Below are 16752 nucleotides of genomic sequence, written 5' to 3'. Positions count from 1 at the left end.
CTTACAGACAGAGGGAGCGGGAACATAATATAAAGAATCAATACTTACCGCCCTGATGTTCCAGGAGGGCAGTTTCACAGTCTCCCCGACTGCTGGGGACGGGCTACAGTGACTGCAGTGGTGTACAGTCCCCACTTGTGCAGGCATTCCCGAGCCGGTTCATAATTGGTTGCTTTGGGCAACTATTCTACTGTTCCACTGCACAAGGTTCCATAAATCTCCCCAGTTTTGTCAAGGAGTGACTTTTAGCACCATAAAAGTACACCTTGCCAACTAGAGAACGTAAGCATACCTCTATGCTTTTCTTTGAAAAATAATTCAGGAAGATCTTTTCAGTTTATGGCACAAGGTTATTAAACATACTATACCTTTTATTTCCACGCTCTAGTCAATGACATTAGCCCTTCGATTAGGGGCTCAGTGGGGTCTAAACACACTGTGATCTCTGACTTTATTGTGGCTGTACTCAATCTATAATAGATGAGAAAAATCTATTACAAATGTTTGAGAAGAAAATGTTATTATTTATTAATGGCCTTTCCTTTGATCTCTCACTATTGAGACACGAAGAATGCTAGTGTCTTGACAAAGCTGATTTACCCTACGGTTCCAATACTAAATGCACTAATGCTGCAATATGAGTTCATAAATTAAGCAATCATTATTCAGTGTTTGATTAAATGTTCCAGTATTTCTGGCTTTGCTGTTGTTTATTACAGCAGCCCATAGACATTAGAGATGTTCAGTGGCATTTACCAAAAATCTAATGTCTTTGCAGCTGCCCAACAGCTTATGTCATGGGAAAAATTTACTAAAAGTTGTTCTGTCCAATTCCATTGTACCAGGAGTTTGGCAGCCGCTTCCCACAAGTCTCTAAGCTGACCATTTCAGGGTGTGTATGTTACCCACTTGTACAGTATGTCATACTTTACATCTGGATAAGACACAGTTTCTAGTATTTGAGGCAGATTTCTTTCTATACCGAACTGGGAAATGACTGGACTGTTAATATAGCAAACAGCACAAGTATGATGACATAGCATTTTCCACTGTAAAGTGATATTTGACTTTTATATTTGAGTCACACAGGTGTTTCTCTCTTTGTGTTAACCTTTCACTTGTACAATGAATATTGTATTACCAGCATGCTGACCTGTACAGTTAAATAGATAATCTGTTACATATCTGTAATTTACTGCTTTTAAAAAGGGAAATAGCCATTTTATATTGTCAACATTAGTTCTCACTGTTCTCATAATTTTACAATTAATGGCACACTCGCTAATTTTCATACCATAAAATCAGAATCAGAAAAGTCTTATATACACGTCTAAAACATTAAAAAGTCAAAAAAGACAAAAAAGAAAGTCCATAACCATATAAAAACATACCATACTATTTTGCACAACTTCATGTTTTTATATGGTTATGGACTTTCTTTTTTGTCTTTTTAATGTTTTAGACGTGTATATAAGACTTTTCTGATTGTGATTTTATGGTATGAAAATTAGCGAGTGTGCCATTAATTGTGACATTATGATTAAATTGTTTGTTTATTTGAAGAATAGGACTGTTGTGGTCTAGAGGACTAAATATTATATCCACTATAGAATATCTGACAGATTTTTACAGCCAAAGCCAGAAATGGATTTGAAAAGAGGAGAGATCTCAGTCTTTCCTTTATGACTTCTTCTCTGTTTATAGTCCATTCCTGGCTTTGGTCTGCTCTGTCAGATATCTGTCACATATCTGTTGGTGTAATAGGGCCCTAAGATAGAAAAGTATGCACATCCCAATGTAAAATTGTAGTATACTTTATTGAACTAGCAGACTAAAAACAAACTGTATACAGAATGTGAAAACATCCTGACGAGGTACACCTCACCCCTGATGAAGTCAGGTTCATACTGATGGAATGTATGGGGCAGGGTTGTGCAAGAGCTGTTCTTCCTCCGGTTACTGCTTTTTATTGCTATATAATTAAGTGTATATCTATATCTGCACTTTATGCATTATGGTCAATATGTATTTATGATTTGTTATTTATAATTCCAGTGCGTATAGCATGGTGCACACTTCCTCTGTGACTTTACTATGTGATATTGAGGGGAGGAGGTCGGGGGAGGCAATACGTTGCATGTAAGCATGTCCTTGGCTAGTGCGGTAAGGTGATATTGTGTCCCTCCTCAGGCCTTTTTACATTCTGTATACAGTTTTCAGTCTGCTAGTTTAATAAAATATATAACAATCTTACATTGGGATTTGCATACCCTTTTCTAGTTTAAGCTTTTTTTTTTTTTGTTATGATTATACGAATTATATAAGATAGTGGTATTCCTTGCAATTTATCTAGCCAGTGTGCACCTCCAATATAAGGTGGATTTAAAAAAATATTTGGCAAATACAATGGAACCAGCATCTGGTAGTAAACCCTTATAAAAGAGAGAGCGAGCATATGCACTAGCTTCCTATATTAGTTATTGTTTTATCCTCGCATCACATGTAAGTTGAATCTCAAAGTAGCTTACTGATTAGTTTCACTCGACAAATGGGGGGGGGCTGTTTTGTCCCTATCAACCAATCAGAGCTGAGCTTTCATTTTAACACAATCCATTAAGAAATTAAATCTGAGCTGAGATTGTTTGTTGTGGGCAACAGGATACAGGCCACACACAAGAAACAAGCCATAGTCTGTAATAAAAAGAGGTCAATACTTTAGTATTCACAAAATAGTGCAGACAAGTGTGGTCAATAGTCGTCCAGAGGTTAATACACTTGTCAGTAATAAAGGCTTATATAAAAAGCGATCATTGCTATCCGTCATTGACTGTGAGTACCCAGCTGCTGATAGCAACCGCTCCTCATGTCTATGAAGCGAGCTGAGGAGCTGAGCTCACCTCATAGATGTGAGGACCAGTTGATATCATCAGCTGGGTACTCACAGTCAGTGACACCAATGATCGCATCTAAAGCAATTGTTGAGTTTAAGTGTGTGAGTTACAGGAGAGGCACCTGTCATTGACCTGTCATCTAAACCCCTGCAATGTGGGGATCCCGATTGGTTTCACTGACAGCTGGTGGTCTCATACTTACAGATGAATGATATGTTTACCCGGGTATCCGGGACATCTGTCTGAGCGGGCTCCTCTTATGCCCCTGGTAATTACCACCATACTGTTACTGAATAAAATCCTAAAAATCAGATATTAGTATATTTAATACCAGAAAAAAACAGGGGGGCTATACCACTGAATCAAGCAATTAATACAGAAGGGGTATAACATTTAAAACTTAATTTTTAATATACACATTCTAAAATTTTATCCCCACAATACACAAAAACAACAACAAAGTGGCACCTGGCCACTACACGCCAAACCCTCTTATACAGTCACAGAGGCTCCAACTATAATAGTCTTGTCTCACCAGTCATATGTTCTCGGCCATGACAGATTTCCTCTCATAGTGAATGAGTGGTGGTAGGAGAGATACAACGTCCAGGTAATAGGGACCCTCTGACCTTGTTATGCCCTAATGGAAAAACTACCCCTACTCGCACAGGGACCAGCGAAGCACTCGCCCTAATAAGGGCGACCTCTGCCCTGATCTACCTCTTTGCTGGAGTCCCTACTACTACCCTACCTAGTGTGTTGGCCCCCCACCCTCCGAAGCGTTTCTGCCGGGTGTGCCGGGGTCCTCAAGGAGGTGAGGCACACTAAACACTTTAGGTGACTATTTGGGACAAAAGTGTGAATAAATCAAAATAACAAAGAGAAGGGTGGCAATGGTGTGGTAACCATGCCCACCTGGGTCCAAAGTGACAACCCTGCAGTGGCAAAGGGTTGTCTACCTGGTGTCTGGAGTGACTACCAGCGCCTGTGGGAGCTGTGGCTACCTCATAAATAATAAATAGAATCCTATACTACACTAAGACACACTTCCCCCACAAAGTGATAATATCAGCTGTACAGAAGCCTATAAATGATGACAATGACTCACAGTATCTCCTCTGATCACATTTGTTCATTTTTCTTTTTCTTTTCCAATGTGGCCTGGGTTATAACTATCCTCTGCAGAATCTTCCAAAGAAGCATATTAGTTTTCTTACTCTAGCACATATATTAGGCCTCCTCTATGCCCCCATATAGTATATAGGTAACCCTGTGCCCCGTCTAGTTTTTAGGCCTTTTAAGTGCCCCCATATAGTAGTTAGGTCCTCCCTTAGCCCCATATATTAGCTGCCCTCTGTCCCTCAAAATAGTAGTAAGCCCCCCATGCATTCATATAATAAAGCAATTAGGTCCTCTCTGTGCCTCAATAAAGTAGTTAGGTCACTCTGTGCAACCTTATAGGAGTTAGGTTCCCCTCTGTGTATCCATATAGTCTATGTCTATCCCCCCAGATGGTAGTATCCCGCATGTAGACATCACCCATGTAGGTAATCCTCCTGTAGGTAGCCCTCCTATTAAGTAACCCTACCCTATTTGTAGTCCCCTGGGCCCTGGTAGTCAGTTCTCTCCCGGAAATAGTATCCCCATATTGATAATCCCCCCCTACAGGTAGTTATTCTCCCCGTCTCAGTAATATATATAAAAAAAAAACTCTATACTCTCCTGACTCCCATGCAGTATACTAGCATCTCACTCTCCCCGCTCTGCCAGGAGCACTCAAATGACATTACTCAAGCTCTGAAGTTCAGGGAAGAGAGTGCCTTTTGGGGCCAGAGGCATCAAGTTGCCTGTCACCTCAACAGTGATTAGCAGGACAGGGAGCTAATAGCTCCTCGCTCCATCAGTGCTCTGTATTTAACTATAAGGGCTCATTAGGAGTATTATACAGGGGACAAAGAAGGGTAAATCTACAAAAACTGAATGCCAACAATCTTCTACCTTTCTATGAATCATGGGGAAAACTTGATATTTTATTTTAGCACAAGGCTGCAACATAATATGAAAAAGACTTTCTAGATGCAAATGTAGCTTTAAAAGCACACATTTTGTCATCTTTCCCAGTTAGCTATTAAAAGGTATCAACAACTAAGTACTCTAAATCTGTTATCACTTCTGTCCACTAACTTTAGGCCCAAGTACATGGGAAAAATAGTAACACTGATTAGCCGATGAACGAGCAAGCACTGGTTTGTCAGATGATCTGGTCATTTTGACCCATCAAAAAATCACTGTCCGGCAGCTGGTTGCAGCGAGGGGCTGCATGATCCTGCAATTGTTCATGCATTCCTCCCTGCATGATTACTGAGCCATGTTCTAGGCTCTGTAAATGATTGCTGGTCTACGAGATTGGCACACATTTACACAGTCACCGGGCCATGTAATGGCGCCTTAACACTGTAGCCAGAAGTGTTTTCTTATGACAACCCCTATAATACAAAAGCATAAACTATACTGTGACAGTGACAATTGTGTGGCTGAGAGAAATCAGCTAGTTCCATCTTTGCGTAGGCTACATGAATGTTGAATTACATTGTTCTTTAACTAAATGACATAATAATGCCTCATTTATGAACAATACAGTTTGTTGAAAGATTAGGAATTGTTTAGTGTGACAGCCCTGTAGATGTAACTTATGTTTTTTTTTCCATCTTACAGTGTGTAACTAGTGAAATCTAATGTTTTCTTACACATCATGCTTTCCACTAAAGCAGTAACTCTGAGTTTCTCTAAGCTATATGCTCAATAGGCAAACTCAAGCCAACCAGATACCTACAAGGATTTAATCAGTAACAATTTCATACACAATTGTTAAGCTGACAGCATATTATACTGTGATACTGATACTGTACCTATTGATACTGTGCTGCTCCTATTATACTTACAGATGCCATCAGCTCCATGTCAGGGTTGGCTGCTTTCCTATTTCTCACTGCTTAGCCACAAAAATCCAAGATGTTAGAAGGATTAAACTTGGGGAATACTGTAAATATGTTGATGTGCTGTGAGATCAATTACTTATTCCAAAGAATGATATTCTGTATAAACTGCATTTACAATTGTGAGTATTTAGCAACATGGCGCTGGGGAACTCCAGTCTTGTGCATTAAAATGGGTTGTCCAGCATAATAATGATATTTATTTGTATAGCGCTAACAGAGTCCTTAGCGCTTAAAATGATATCTAGATATGCTGCTGGGGCTTACCTGTCCCAAGTGTCAGATATACATGTACACATTTAGCAAGTACTCTATACCAGTAAAACATTTTTTCTTTATTAAAAATCCATAAAAATCACAAATGACAAATAATGGTAATATGTTTGACGACTAATTTGTTTCCCGACACTCCCACCGTGTTTATTAAATTTTATCTCCTTAAGGCACCTTGACATAGTGGTAAGTCATGGTGTGCACTGTATTAGTGCACCATGTTGTACAGGCAATTCTGTGGACTCAGAAGCTGAGCGCATGGAATCAGTGAAAGGCGCAGGCTGTCAATCACAGCTGCAGCTGCTGGAATGGGTGCTGTTCAGTACTGATCATGGCATCTATAGGGTTCACAGAGGAAGGGAGCTCCCTCCTGTTACCCATCAAGACCCCCGCAAGTGGTTTGGGTCTGCCAGCTATGGAAGCCTATGAGATCCAGCCAGTGTCAGTGTAATACTGACACCATTAAGAACATAGCAGTACTGATGTACTGCTACTGTTGTTTTTTTACAGGGTTTAACAATTTATGACATTTCCACAGGATAGATGACAAGTGATTGGTGGGGGTCTAACCACTGTGACCCTGGCATCCTAATTGATCGTGAAGATATGGGTACTGAGTCCCCTTTGTGAATGGAGCAGCAGCATATGGGATCATGACTTCATTCACACATTATGGGACTGCTCAAGATAGCTCGGCACTTTATTCTGCTATAATATCCTCTATCCTCTTCACATGCCTAGGACTAGAATGGAGTGGCAGTGCTTATGAACAAAAAACACTTTATTCATACATGGGTACTCAGGACCCCCATACTTATGTGTTATCGGTGGGGTTCCAGTAGTCAGATGCCCATTAAACACTTATCACCTATCCTGTGGATTTGTAAAACAATAAAAAAGCAGTAAAAAAATAGTATAAATCTCAAAATAGGCCTAAATTATAAGCTTATAACCACATATGCGCTTCTACTGTACTCACATGACACTGTGCAACACATTTTTGGGTTCTTATTCCCTGTGTTCTATGTAAAAATTAAAATATATAAGCTAAAACCTCAGCCCACCATCTCCCTATATGACATTTTTTGGGGAGCATAGGTTCCCAAAGGGGGTCTTTTTTGGGGGGTGGGACTTGTTATGATTTAGCATTTCACTTCTTTTGCAAACCCAACATGGTGCTTTAAAAATACCCTAGTAAAAGGCCAACAAAATCCACAGGGAGGTCCGTAATTTTTTAGGCCAAGCAGCACACCAGGGCCACACATGGGATATTTCTAAAAGTTGTGGATTCCAGTTAAAAAAATTATATATTTTAATACTTTTTTTTAGAACTTTTCTGGTACCTGCTGTGTTACAAAAGATAGGATTAAAATGTATAATTACCCAAAAAAATAAAATATAAAAAAGTTTACTTTTTTTTTTACTCTTCACCTGAATTGAAGAGTAAAAAATTGTCTAAAGGGATCATAAAGGGGTGCAGTTTTTTTTAAATAGGGCGTAAATGTTAATTATTTGATAATTTACGTGCCATCACTATCTTTTATCAAAAATAAAAAAAACTTTTTTTCCCAGATTTATGCTACATTTTGGAGTTTTTTCTACAAAGATCACTAAAGATATCAATCATTTTTCCATTACTAATATAAAATAAAATGGGGCTCAAAAAATAATCTCAGAATCATTTGGTTAAGTTAAAGCATTGCAAACTTATTGGCACATAAAGTGAGACAGGTCCCATTTGAAAAATGTGGCCAAAATTAGCCAGATCCATGAGGAAGAATATGTATTATCAATATTGATTGCTGGTCAAGTTTGGTCTTGCTCTTGCAAGTTAAGCCTTTATTGGGTTCAGCACTGCAAACTAACTGTGTGTGCATTTCTTGCTGAGCTATCTCCTCCAGCAAAGAGGTCACCATCAGGCCCCTTGTTTAGCCATCACAAGTTCATAGTGTTAACAACTCTCCACCTCTTCTGCACTCTTCTTTCAGAGGTTTAAATTGATGGTGGTGAGTTCCTTATCTTATCATACATACCTTGGGTGATAAAATGCCTTGATAATAATGTCAACCAAGTTGCCATCATAAAGGAGCCAATAATACAACTAGTAATGATCTAGTAATAGAGTATCCAATTATATTCTAACATAACATTTAAAAATGCTGCAATACAGCCTATTTATTATTTGACATTCAACTACAGTATAAAGCATCCAGAGTGCATTTTAGTGACAGTTTTGAGATAAATGGCTGATTTTAAAAGGCTTTCAGTTCATTTAACATAATATAAAGTATTTTCACATTTAAAAAAAACAACAAAAAAAACCAAAACATTTCATATGGATATTTAAGTGTCATTAACAGAATTTAAACCTTTAGATTGTCGATTGGAAAAGGAATGTCAGAGTTGATCATAGCTCTGGATTTATTTTTGTTTCCAGGATGAAAACAGAGAGGCTTAAAAGGTAAGTATTTCCATGTCATATGTATTTGTGTGTTTAGAAAGTAAGGGTTCCAGAACATAGTAGCAAAGTTTCCAGTCATTTCATTTACTTTAAATTGGTAAGCAAACAACATTTCCTTAGACAAGTGCACATTCATCATGTTTTCATTTACCCAGCAATGATGAAAGGCACATGATTTGTTTGCTCACATTATCTGATCAGGTCCTTTTGTACTTGTTTATTGTATTATCTTACATTTATAAGCCCAAAAAATATTCAATCCAAACTTTCACATATTTGGCCTTCAATCTAGATATTTACCGTACTACTTCTATGTTACATTTTTGCTCTCATGGAAAAGCTTCCTAAAGCTATGTGCACACAGATTTTTGGCTGCACTTTCAGGCTGAAGAATATGCATTTTACAGGCAGAAAAAAATCTTAAAGTGATAGTCACCCCCTTACTCTATATGCTGGTCTCCACACATTTCACAAGCTTAGATGTAGCACATTTAGGACAGCTTCACACAGGACAGATCGCAGTAGAAATCTTGCTGCGAGTTTTGCAGTGAGATCCACTGCAATCCAAAGTCCTGGCAATTCCTTGTAAAGAAGAAGTTCTGCCCAGGGTTATTACTAATGGTGAAGAGGGTGGGGAGGAGGGACGGAGAGGATAGGGCAAGGTTAGGGCATAGATACTCTAGGCCACGCCAATTTGTCACAGGACTGCAAGTTTAAAAGTTGTTTTTAGGACAATAACTGCATCACCTGCCGAACGGACCCCAGGACAAATCTTAGATTAAAAGCAGCTATCTGAAGGTACAAGTGGTTTGGGGTGGGCAGATTGAGGGTACAGAGTCGCTTTAACCCACAAGCTGCCGGTGCATACATCACTCGTCCTCAATCTGGCTTGCTGCACGGGATGGGTGATGTACGTGCCAGCAGCGTGTTGGTTAGGGGGACGCGTGATTTATGTATTCAGAAAGAACTGACAGGACCTTGGATCATAAAGTATCTCGCTGGAAAACTCACAGCGAGATTTCTGCTGCGATCCGTCCTGTGTGAAGCTGCCCTTAAATTATATCTGTAGAAAACTTGTCTGTGTCTTCTTTCTGATCTAAAATCGCTTCATTTTGTCAGTTGACACCAAAGTGGGGCTTCTATATAAATAGGATAGGGGGCCCAACAGCCGTGAAGCCCCAACTAGGTGCCACTGTCCATCAATAAAATCAAAGAGACTCTGTCAGCAGGTTTATGCAGCCCTATGTAAGGGTAGCATAAAGTAGTTACAGAGAAACTGATTTAAGACAGCATAAACCTAGTTACAGATTCCCTTAAAAGCGTAACTGTCACGTTTTTTTTATTGCAGAAATCAGTAGTATAAGCGATTTTAAGAAACTCTGTAATAGGTTTCATCAGCCAAAAAAGCCTCCTTCTGTACTCAAGAAGCAATCTCCCAGCCTCCCCCCCTGACTTCTTATCTGTGCATTATCAGGCAAACACGTCTTCATTACAGAGAAGCCAGTGAAGACGGGTTCTGCTCTCTCCATTGTAAGCCTATGAAGGGGGGAGGGGCTGAGGGAGCAGGAAGAGGTGACATGAAGGTCAGCTGTTTGTAGACTCTCTGGGCACCTAAACCACAGGATTCTGGGGTCAGAAAGGTCAGTGCTTATCTATGAACTTACTGAGAGAAGATTGCAAGGTGTTGTGCTTTGCAGGACTGCTCCGTGCTCAGTCCCTCCTAACAGCCCCTCCCCTCTCCATAGACACAAAATGGACAGAGAAATCCTGCTTCATTTGATGTGAGGGGGGAGGCTGGGAGATTGCTTTTTCAGTCCAGAAGGAAACTCTTTTAGTACATAAAACCTATTACAGAGTTTCTTAAAATCGCTTGTACTGTTGATATTTAATGTTTTCAGAAAAATGGCCCTGAAATGACAGTTACGCTTTAAGCAATTTTAGAGCATAAAGAAGACACAGACAAGTGATATACATGTATATATTGAATGTGCAGCATCTAAGCTTGTGGATGGTGTGGAGACTGCACAAAGAGTAAGGGGGAGGGGGTGACAATACATCTTTAAATCTGTTGTGCTTTTGGACCATTTTATATTTGTTAGTTTTTTATTGACATTTTTGGTCTCCAGCTAAAGCTATGAGGCTCTTTGCTAAGCAGGCTTTTTGGGACATTTACATTCTGTAAACATCCCAATGTTCACACAACATTTTTTGGAACAAAAAAACAGCAGTATTTTAATAATTACTGCCATAAATAAAGAACACTATCAACTTTTTTGCCTCAAAAAACATGTGAACATACCCTTAAACGGCCCAAAAGCAGTCCTTTGCATTTAATTTTATGTGAATAAAAACTACAAACATAAAATTAAACTGGATGTGAGCTAACAGATGTCTTAACATTTATTCAGTTGAATTCAGTGATCAACTGAATTTTACAAAATCTATATGTGCACTCTGCCATGCAACCAATCACAGCGCAGGTTTTATTTTACCTGGGCATTTACCATTAAGATATAAAACCTAAGTTGTGATTGGTTGCTGTAGGAAAAAACAGACAGACTATACAGCAATTCCCGGTTGTGCAATTCACAGGTATGAGTGATGCTGTTGTAGGACCAGGCATGGTGATTCCAGGTCTCACGAGTGGGAATTGACTTTTAGCTTAATTTGCCTTTGTTGCCTAAAAATGGATCCAATAAAATCTGTGCTAAATATGTAAAATGTCACTCTGGGCATTCTGAGTCCCGTTGTATGCCCAAACAACAGCTTATAACCACTTATGACGATCGTGGATGCTTATTCGCCTGTATTCTTTGTAAAAATTAGAAAATAGAAACTGAATTATCATTTTACATTTTTATGACCTAATCCTAATAAATTCTTTGAACATATTTTGGAGTCAAAAGCCCACTACACCCTATATAAATTATTTGTAGGAAACTTATGGTTTCCAAAATGTCCTTTATGGGAAAGGGTTTGTTAGGTTTTAGAACTTTAACTCTTTTGCAAGCCCAATATTTTTCTTAAAAAACACTCTAATATAAATAGAAGTCTCAAAATTCACAGGGCGCTCTTAACTGAGAAGTCCGGACATTTAGAAGATCGTCGGCAGAAAAACATAGAAGATTGTTGGCAGAAAAAGACTACTAGTCCATCATTTTTATCTTTTGGCAGCCGGCAGGGGCAGGAGGGAAGTTAGTACAGAACTATAACTTCTCAACATGCCTGCTTGGCTACACCAGCTCCGGAACCCCCGCTGAAAGGCATTTTCCCCCAAGTCCTGATGATGGTGGAGGAGGAAAAGGCCTTCAAGCAGAGGTTCCAGAGCAAGCATGGCCCTTAAAATGAAGGATTGTGGTCAAGAAATGGAGCAGCTACTGTACCTGCAAGGATGTGAGCTGACATGGTTCGTTGGCAGCCAGGAGGGCTTGTGACACATGGAATATTTCTAAAAAGTACAGATTCAGGGTAATAAGTGGTACGGGAGCGGCATGTCATCGGAAGTTTTCAAGGCGCTAACAGTGGTGCAGAGAGGGCGGCCCGCGAACAGGCAGTGGCAGCGGAGCGGGACAGGTATACATTAGTGACATTTCCCCCTGCAGCCCCATTAGCATGGTTAAGTTTTCGTTTTTCCCGGACAACCCCTTTAATTATCATTTTTTCACCAGACAACCACCTCACAGCCCTAGATCATCAGGAATACCTACTGTATATCAACCTCTTCACTACCCCAGACAACCATGGAGTCTGACAATAACCCCTTTATTCCACTAGAACACAATAAATATTTACACTAACCCCTTTTACTGCTATCGACCAGCAGGTATACTGACATTAAAGCAAACCTGGTACCAGTGGTTGGGGGGGTTACAGATTCACTTTAAACCTTTCCCTGTTTTAGATCACCAGGGATGCTGCCACTACCACTACTGCTATAGACCGCTAAGGGTCCTATTCCACGGTACGATTATCGTTCGCATAATCGTTAACAATAAACGATCCAAAAGACCGCTATTGTGAAAGACCTGAAATCGTTCACCCATTTACATGGAACGATAATTGTTACTTATGATCGTTCTTGCGGTCGCCTTGTAGTCGCTATTGCGTTCGTCACTACTGCGAACAACGTCTTATTTAATGCGAATGATTTGTGAACAAGCAACGATAAAAATTGGTCCAGGTCTTATTAAACGATCAACGATTTCTTGTTCAGTCGTTAATCATTAACGGCTATTCAACCGAACGATTATCGCTTAGATTCGAACGACTTAACGATAATCTGAACAATAATCGTCCCGTGGAATAGGGCCCTAAGGATAGAAACATTAACCCTTTTACTGCTCTAGAGCCATAGGCCAACATGTATGCTTCATTGTACTAAACAGGAATTTATATACTGTTAGTATTGATGCTTTGCGGCCCTGTATGCTGTTTTATTAGGGCTCTGTGTTTCCTAGCTTAGAGGGAACGGTAACTAGGTCCGTAATTGCTCTGCTCACTAGCTACAATGTCCTACTGTAAGGAATGTTGGTCACTGATTATGGAACACTAAAAATACATATAATACACTACAAATGTGTGAAATTCCTCATGTTTACCGTTGTTACAGTAGATTTATTGTGACTTATAGTAATCATATAACTTAATCATACTTTGTAGACTGGTAAATTGTAACTTTTCTACTAAGAAATAGGCAGTACATATGTTGTTAGTGTAAAATTATAATTGTATAACTAGCTAAATAAGCAACATCTCAGCTTGGAACCAGATGATCAACTTCTCTAAGTAATAATAAATGTTGATTTTCATAAAACACTAGTTCAGCTTTAGTAACTTGAAACTTAAAAACATCAATAGGCCTTGAATGTCTTTATTACTTATATGTGGACATTTTCATTACATGGGACAAAGTCCATCTACAGTATGTACAAATGTGATCAAGTACAAGTCCTGTAAAAACATAGCCTGTGAAAGCAGAACTTGACGTCTGGTTACAGAGTAATTTTTAAAGAACTTCTAGGCAAATTTCTGTATGAATGGTATAAAGAATATTTAGTTAGCGCTCTAATTATTAACCCCTTAAGGACCGGGGCAATTTTTTGCGTTTTCGTTTTTTCCTCCTTGTGCATAAAAGGCCATAGCACTTGCATTTTTCCACCTAGAAACCCACATGAGCCCTTATTTTTTGCGCCACTAAATGTACTTTGCAATGACAGGCTGAATTTTTGCATAAAGTACACTGCAAAAGCAGGAAAAAATTCAATGTGTGGTGAAATTGAAAAACAAAACCCACATTTTGTGTATTTAGTGGATATGTGTTTTTACCCCGTTTGCCCTGGGGTAAAACTCACTTGTTATATATGTTCCACAAGTTGTTACGATTAAAACGATATATAACATGTATAACTTTTATATTATGTGATGGCCTGTAAAAAATTAAAACCATTGTTCACAAATAAATGTTCCTTAAAATCGCTCCATTCCCAGGCTTATAGCACTTTTATCCTTTGGTCTATGGGGCTGTGTGAGGTGTCATTTTTTGCGCCATGATGTTTACTTTCTATCGGTACCTTGATTGCGCATATATGACTTTTTGATTGCTTTTTATTAACATTTTTCTGGATTTGATGGAAAATGCGCAATTTTGCACTTTGGGATTTTTTTGCGCTTACGCCGTTTACCGTACGAGATCAGGAATGTGATTAATTAATAGTTCGGGCGATTACGCACACGGCGATAGCAAACATGTTTGTTTGTTTATTTATTTATTTATTTACTTTTATTTATAACCTGGGAAAAGGGGGGTGATTCTGACTTTTATTAGGGGAGGGGGCTTTTTATTAATAACAACACTTTTTTTTTAACTTTTACACTTATACTAGAAGCCCCCCTGGGGACTTCTAGTATAAGAGCACTGATCTCTCATAGAGATCTCTGCAGCATAGATATGCTGCAGAGATCCATGAGATAGGCACTCGTTTACTTCCGGCTGCTGCAGCCGGAAGTAAACGAGTGCCGAGTCGGGGACGGCACCATCTTGGAGCGGTCCCCAGCCGGCTTTAGTAACGGAGATAGCTCCTCCGGTACAACGTCCCGAAGGAGCGATCTACCCACTAGACACCCGTGATGGCGCTGCAAACGGTAATTGGATGCAGCTGTCAACTTTCAGCTGCATCTGATTACTGTATTAGCGGGCACAGTGATCGGACCGTGCCTGCTAATACCTGCGGTCCCGGGCTACAAGCGGCACCCGGGACCGCCGCGGTTCAGAGCGCGGCCCCGCTCTGAACGTTGTTAAGGACCGCAGGCCGTAAATATACGCCCGCGGTTGTTAAGGGGTTAAGCAATGAAAACAAAACAAATGTTGATCCACCAAGGGCAATGACACATGTTTGAACATAACAGAAAAAATGTGGCATAACTCATCTAATGTCTCCTTACGGAAGAAGTGTACCCTAAAATGGCACACGTTTAAGAAAGCCCTGGTATCACCCTTAAAGGGTTGTGTAGCATAAACTGAAAATCTACTATAATGCTGTCTGTCACTGTTATCATTTTGACATCTGCTGTTGTGCTGTGCTGGAAATAGCTGCTCAGCATAGGTTGCATTACACTATGCTGAGCAGCCATTTCTGGTGAGAGTGGCATGTCAGCAGAATGCGATAGGTAAGTATACCGCACTATTGTGTGTAGAATAGTACATTTTCAGTTTATGCCAGACAACCTATTTGACCCCCGCAAGAAGATTTGAACTTTTATATCTGGGTTCACACTATGTTTTTGCAATCCGTTTTGGAATTAGTTTTTTGCCAAAAACGGATGAAAAATGGATGGGAAAAACGGATGCATGTGTATGCATCCATTTTGATCCGTTTTTCCATTGATTTTCATTATATAAAAAGGGATCTGTTTTTTTTAACAGACACAAAAATGAGGTCGACTACGTTTTTGTGTTTTTGTGTACATTAAAAAAATATCCGTTTTGATCTGTTTGGTTTTTTTTTTATAATGGTATTCAAAGGAAAAACGTATTGCAAAAACGTAGTGTGAAGCCAGCCTTAGCGCTGTATCCCCACTTTGTGGTCTCCAGCGTAGTCACCAGTTCCTCAGCCGGCAACTGGACAAGATGATGTAGCCAGAACTCCAGAGCCAGAGCCAGTAAACAGGAACAGGATAGTATCAAAACTCCTAAGCAAGGTAACAGAAGGAATAAAAAAAAGTGTAGTCAGAAGTAGGCTAAGTTCTGTATCTGGGTTTAGAGCAACAAGAAACAATTTGTACTCTTTGGGGGAATGTGTGTAATTCGTTTTGCACCGTTATTTTGGCGAAAAAGGTGTTTTTTTTACATGGCATATATGCATTTATTAAACCGTTTGCACTATTTTTGAGCAGTTTATGCCGGCTTTCTTTTTTTTTTCAAAATTTTTGCTTGGAGGGAACATGGTTGGGATATGGTTTATATACATAACTTTTTTAGCCAGATTTATCATGTGCAATTTTTTATTTTGCGCAAAAAATATTGCACAGCAGTACTACAGTATTCTAGCTTGTTAGCCTTTTTTTAGCCAAAAAGAAAAATGCAAATATTGAGCAATATCCATCAAGGCTCTAATGATAATTCTTGTGCATTGGACAAGAGGTGTTTTGCATAGCGCATTAAAAGTAGGCTAGCGCGAAAAAGAAAAATGTGTTAATGATACATACCCCCCTTTATGTTGGCCTGGTAGAAGGATTGCTAAATCCAATAAGTCATGGCACTCCTCACTTTGACAAGGAAAAAAGTGTATATTTTATTAATTTAGGCTACGTTCACACTACCCTAAATCAAGCAGAATTCCAAATCCCATCTGCCTATGTTAGCTATAGCCTGTCTATGGGAGAGCAAGTGCGCCTCCGCTGCGACCTCTCTCTCCTTAAAGAAGCTCTCCGACGTGGAATTTCAACTGATTTACTCAGTGTTAACATACCCTAATACAGATAATACCCTTCTCAAGTGTAATCAGGCTGGGGAACAGACTCGACATGATGCCATCAGAATATTCCTGAAACTTCATACCCCAGCCAAATTAAAAGCAGATCAAAACATTGGGGGTGATTTTTTAAAGGGTATAAAATATAGACTGGTGTAAAC

This window comes from Dendropsophus ebraccatus, chromosome 1, assembly GCF_027789765.1.
Source record: "Dendropsophus ebraccatus isolate aDenEbr1 chromosome 1, aDenEbr1.pat, whole genome shotgun sequence".
Classification (NCBI taxonomy): Eukaryota; Metazoa; Chordata; class Amphibia; order Anura; family Hylidae; genus Dendropsophus; species Dendropsophus ebraccatus.
The sequence above is the reverse complement of the archived record's forward strand: the minus strand, read 5'-3'. Positions refer to the sequence as shown.